General features: G+C 46.6%; 1 long non-coding RNA gene across 2 annotated transcripts in view; it reads left to right on the top strand.

Annotated features, from left to right (window-relative positions):
- Positions 1-334: 334 nt before the first annotated feature.
- The window catches only part of LOC147122933 (uncharacterized), a 57,690-nt gene continuing 52,069 nt past the window's right edge, over positions 335-5,955 (top strand). Inside the window, exons 1-2 of one of the 2 annotated variants that reach the window (XR_015072555.1) lie at positions 335-606; positions 1,315-1,375. This is a non-coding gene — a long non-coding RNA (uncharacterized LOC147122933). Of the gene's footprint in view, positions 607-1,314; positions 1,451-5,955 lie in introns of those variants that run through there. The other variant, XR_015072549.1, reaches the window with a different exon arrangement.

The raw sequence follows: 5,955 nt of genomic DNA, 5'->3' as shown, positions 1-5,955 counted from the left end.
CAAGAAATGGCTCTGGTCTCATGTTTCATCATGTAACACACCGAGTATAGGGTTTTACAATTAAAAACAGCTGGAAAATGTGCCTTTTCACCTTGAGCAGTAAAAACTGAAAGGAAATAACTATTACCTCCTCCTCCAAATAGAAGAAAAGTAAAAGTGGGACTCTGGTAACTTGGTAGGAACAAGGGTGCCCATAAGTGGCTAGTGTCATTCTACATGGTCTGTCTGTTCATCATTTTTGGAAACGTCACACCAGTAGGAACCTGTGATTCTGTTAGAATCCTTTGAATTTCAAATCCGGATAACTGAAATTCCTTCTGTCGGTAAGTGGGAATTAGAAGAATTGTTTATGCTGTGCTTTTACAAAGTACAGTGAGAGCTTTCAAAAGGTGTCAAGACATTGCAAAGAGATGTCTAAAGGCTTAAGTAAGATGCTTCATGAAGACTTTCAATTTTGTGTGTGGGAGGGTCACTCCAGAAAGGTAGAAATTCTTAATTCTAAAACTGTTGAGTGTACAACACAACAGCGTACAGGTATTAAAAGCCATGCGTTGTCAAAAACCCCTCTTTGTGAACATTGGGATAATCTAAAGTGGTAACAGAAAAGTAAGTATTCACTAATTCTAATTTTTTGAAAGTCTTTTTAAAGTGTCATTTTCTTTTAAATAATTTTGTTCTGTTGAAATGTTTCTCTTTGTAGCGATTGTAACAGGCTCACATATTTGCTGCTATCTTTGCTAATCCCACCCTATGAATATGGTACTGGCTTGCACAGTTCTAAATGTTACCATAGTCACACTGCCCACCCTACGTAGCCTCAGGACTGCACACAGACTTTAAGAGATGCAGAGGCAGCATATTCTTAATTATTACATTTGCTTTTATTACGGAACTTCACAATTAGACAAAAAAAATAAGGTTCTCGGATCTTAATTACAGTGTAATGTAATACATGATCTGCTATAGACCCCAAATGAAAAGAATTAAAGGGCTTTGCTCTCTGTTTATCAATGGAAATAATTCCAGAACTAGTGGGCATAAATATAGCAAAAAAAAACTGTTACAGCCTTTTTAGGTCATGTATAATGTAGCATACAGGTATTACTTTTTTATGCGTTAATGGGGTGATTGAAGTCGATCTGCTGGCACTTTCCATGTTTCCATTTCAGCCAGTGCGTGGGTTGACATTAATTGTAAAACTAGTGGAATGCCTAGTAGGGTTCCTGCAGACTGATCTATTAACTTTTGGCTGCATCTATTCAAGTTGGAGGTATTCATTTTTTTAAACTTCTTCCTTAATGTACTACTATAAAGGGAATGAAGAAGAGGGAATGAGGAGACCGCAAAATACGCAGCTTGAATTTCCACCAATCAAGTAACAGTTTGTGTCGTACAAAGCTTTTGTTTAATTGATTTTTTTCCAACTGCTGAATAAACCTTTAAAATAAAACTTATTTTTCCATATGACATGTATTTAAGAATTGCCAAAAAAGCTGAGAGAAGTGAAGAATAAATAGTTTCAGGCAAAGTCAGAGAGCTGATATCTTTTCAAGTGGCTACAGGGACTGGCATAGCTGCCCTTCTGAGTGATGATAGATCTGTGTGAAATTTAATACTGATTAAAAATGCATGTGTGGCAGCCTCCAAATAAAACACAGAGTCTGATCACAGAACACACAAAAAGCACTTCAGAGAAGCCTTGTCGAACATCAGTAGATATTGCTTCAGAAACTACAGCACATAAGAGAAGGACAGACCAGTTGCCTGAAGAGCTATTACATGGAGATCTAATCATTAGTGATCTGAGTCACTAAATTTGTATCTTAGGTTACAATAACTGAAAGTATGAGGTAACATAATTTATACTGAGTTGCCATATTATTTTCCAAATAGTCTGCAAATTAAATAACCAAAATTTAAAGGAATTAAATTATTTTCAATTGCAATCATAAAAAAGCCATGAATAAAGCTATAAGCAACTAGTGACTTTGGGAGATTTCCTCTGTGCGCATTGTTAATGAAATCATAAGCCCACTTATAGGATCGTATTTATTATTTTGATACGCATAGCACACAAAGGAAACTTCCCCCCTCTGTCATGTGAATTTGTACCTAACATGTCTCAGAAACATTTGATGCACTTTGCGTTGCTATATGACAGACAATGAATTTGGTTATTTTTGTGACATACAAGATCGTTTTTCAAGGAATTAAAAAGTGCAAATAATTTCCATCTTCTGTAAAATTTATGGGTGGTTTTCTCACCATTAGGTTGATCCGAAAACAGCTTTACTTAGTTAATCATAATAACATAGTTGACAGTCACATGCCTCTTTCTGGTGTGGCGCATAAAAATGTCATTAAAAACTTTACAAGAACATACGGTTCCTCAAAGAGATATATGACTGTCTAAAATTCTAAAGGCCCTGAATTTGTGGTCGGAGGCTTCCCGCGGGTGGATGCCTCCGACCAGCAAAAAATCTACGAACTTACCAGATGGTCCCAGAGCTTTGCGCTTCTGGGCCTCTATGCGGGCCTGCGCAGAGGCTCACATATCCCAGGGGTGCAGGCAGTTCGCTAGCGCCCCTGGGATCACGTGGGCCAGCTCAACCAATGAAAGAAAGGAATCCCCATTTATACTTATGAGGATTCTGAATGTACAGAATCCTCATAAGTATGAATGGGAATACCCCCAAAAATAAACATACACTTCAAATAAATTTAAAAAAAAACACATATTGTGGCGGAGACCACATAGGGACAATAACATAATTCACAATGTATAGCCAATGTTGTTATATGTACCTACGTGGTTGGGTTATCGGGGCAGGGTCCCGTCAAGAGCGTCGGTAGCGTGATGACATCATGCGTCGGTAGCGTGATGACGTCATAGCCCTGCAACGAGGCTGAGACCCTCAGTCCTCATGGAGAGTGAATAAAGTAACACGCGTTTTGCCTTTGCTGCAACAAAAGTCTCAGAGCCTGTTGACTTCCGGCGACCCCTCACCATGAAGGCCCTGCAGGAGTTTTTGGGCATGGTGAACTTTTACCATCACTTCGTTCCCCGAGCAGCCCAGCTTATGCGGCCCCTTTACGAGGCCCTCAAAGGCAAGCCCGACAAGCTTGCCGTCGACTGGTCCGAGGACATGGCCAATTCTGTCACGGACACGAAAAGGGCCCTGGCTAACGTGACCATGCTGGCGCATCCGTTACCTGATGCGCCGATCGCTCTCACCACCGACGCCTCGGACTATGCAGTCGGCGCTGTCCACGAACAGTGGGTCAACGGCACATGGCAGCCGCTCGCATTCTTCAGCCAGCAGCTTCGCCCCAACGAGCGGAAGTACAGCACCTTCGATCGCGAGCTTCTCGGCCTCTACCTCGCCGTCCGACACTTCCATTTCCTACTGGAGGCTCGCCCGTTCACAGCGTTCGTGGACCACAACCGTTGACCTTCGCCATGGCCAAAGCTTCCGAGCCGTGGTCGGCCCATCAGCAACGCCAGCTGGCCTTCATCTCAGAGTTTACAACGGACATCCAGCATGTGGCTGGGAAAGACAACCCCGTCGTCGACTGTCTCTCCCGAGCCGTCGCCAGCGCCATACACCTCGGCATCGACTACACCCGCATGGCGGCCGACCAGGCCTCCGACCCGGACGTCCAGGCCTACAGGACGGCGGTCACAGGCCTTCAACTAGCGGACGTCGCGTTCGACGATGCTGGCACCACACTCCTGTGCGACGTCTCCGTTGGGCAGCCACGTCCTGTCGTGCCCGACGGGTGGAGATGGCAAGTTTTCGACGCCGTCCATAATCTTTCCCACCCGGGCAGGAAGCTGTCACAGAAGCTGGTGGTGGCTAAGTTCATCTGGCACGGGCTCAGGAAAGACGTTCGCGACTGGGCCAGCACCTGCGTGGTATGTCAACGCTCGAAAGTGCATCGCCATACTAAGGCCCTGTTGGCGCCTTTCGCGGTGCCCGAGAGGCAGTTCGACCATGTTAACGTGGATCTGGTGGGGCCCCTGCCGCCCTCCCGCGGGTTCACCCACCTCCTCACAATGGTCGACAGAACCACCCGATGGCCGAAGCCGTCCTGCTGTCTTCAACGACATCCGGCCGATGTGGATCGGGCGTTCATCAGCAGTTGGGTCGCTCAGTTCGGCGCCCCATCTGACATTTCCTCTGACCAGGGGCCCCAGTTCACGTCGGAGCTCTGGAACGCTGTCGCCCGAGGCCTCGGGTTGAGACTCCACCGCACCACAGCATACCACCCTCAGGCTAACGGACTGTGCGAATGGTTTCATCGCTCCATGAAGGCCGCGCTCCGGGCCAGCCTCCGGGACGACAGTTGGATCGACAGACTCCCGTGGGTCATGCTGGGACTCAGGACCGCCCCCAAGGAGGACATCCAGTCCTCGTCTGCTGAGCTAGTCTACGGACAGCCGCTGCAGGTTCCCGGGGATTTTGTCCCCAACGCAACGGAACCTTGGTCCGCAGCCCGTCAGCGGTCCGACCTTCTGGACAACGACAAGGTTTTTGTGCCGGTGCCCACATCGCATCACGGCCTCCCGCAGTCCCACGTTCCGCTCGACCTTCGGCGGCGGAGTACGTTTTTGTCCGCCACGACGCCCACCGGGGACCTCTTCAGCCACCCTACGATGGACCATTCCGCGTCCTGGAAACCGGGGACAAGACCTTCGTAGTGGATGTCGGCGGTAAGCCGGACTGCATTTCTGTGGACCGTCTTAAGCCGGCCCACCTGGATCTGGACCGACCCGTTGAGTTGGCACAGCCCCCGAGGCGGGGCTGACCTCCGGTTTCTGCACCCTCAGTCCACCACCGAGCGCCCGAGGTCCCTCCGACGAACCCCCCGGTCACCGCCCCAGAATTGAGGAGCCATTCCGACCGTGTGATCCGGCCCCCCCAACGACTGACATTGCCAGTGCTAGTGAATTCTGGGGGGACGTATGTGGCAGAGACCACATAGGGACAATAACACAATTCACAATGTATAGCCAATGCTGTTATATGTACCTAAACACAATTCAGTATGTATAGCCAATGTTGTTATATGTACGTACTTGGTTGGGTTATCGGGGCAGGGTCCCTTCAAGAGCGTCGGTAGCATGATGACGTCATGCGTCGGTAGCGTGATGACGTCATAGCCCTGCAATGAGGCTGAGACCCTCAGTCCTCATGGAGAGTGAATAAAGTAACACGCGTTTTGCCTTTGCTGCAACAAAAGTCTCAGAGCCTGTTGACTTCTAGCGACCCCAACAATATTTTAAATGAATCAAAATGGCATTTAATTAAATATCTATCTATTTTATTTTTATATTATTTATATTTATTATTTTATTTTTATATATATAAAAGGATAGTGGTGTCTGTCTGTCTGTCTGGGCATCACTCAAAAGTTATAGAGTGTACCTACACATATATTATATCAAAAGAAAGGTTATGATTAGGAGGGTGTCCTAGGTGTATTTACTTTTGGTCAGACAAAAATTGTTCGGACAGTAGACAAAAAACATTCAAAATTCCGCTCATTAGCGGTTGGCCAATCATACGGGGGAAATCCGCTCATTAGCATTGAGTGACGTGAAGGTTGACCAATCCTATGGGGGGAGCGTGCTGCGTCACGGGGGCGTTTCATGGCGTGTGTGGCGGGGCTAATCTTTCCAACTGCTGTTACTTCGGCCATCTTTACCTCAGCTTTTACTTTTATTCACATTTTACCAGCTGCCACCTTCCTGTTCTATATGGCTGAATGCCAGATCATGTAGTGCATTTGCCTTCTTAGCTATGGGGTGCTTAAAAACCTGAACTTTAATACAGGGAACTAAGGAAAAGAACAAATTAATTCAGTTTTAAATAGTATTTAGGAACAGTTAGAAATGAAGTGGTCCATTCAAGTATAAAGGAACTCAGTTGTCTTCCAGGGAAGGTCTCCCCA

The sequence above is a fragment of the Somniosus microcephalus genome, chromosome 2 (genome assembly GCF_052327205.1).
Source record: "Somniosus microcephalus isolate GS21.2 chromosome 2, FLI_Smic_1.0, whole genome shotgun sequence".
Classification (NCBI taxonomy): domain Eukaryota; kingdom Metazoa; phylum Chordata; class Chondrichthyes; order Squaliformes; family Somniosidae; genus Somniosus; species Somniosus microcephalus.
The sequence above is the reverse complement of the archived record's forward strand: the minus strand, read 5'-3'. Positions and strand labels throughout refer to the sequence as shown.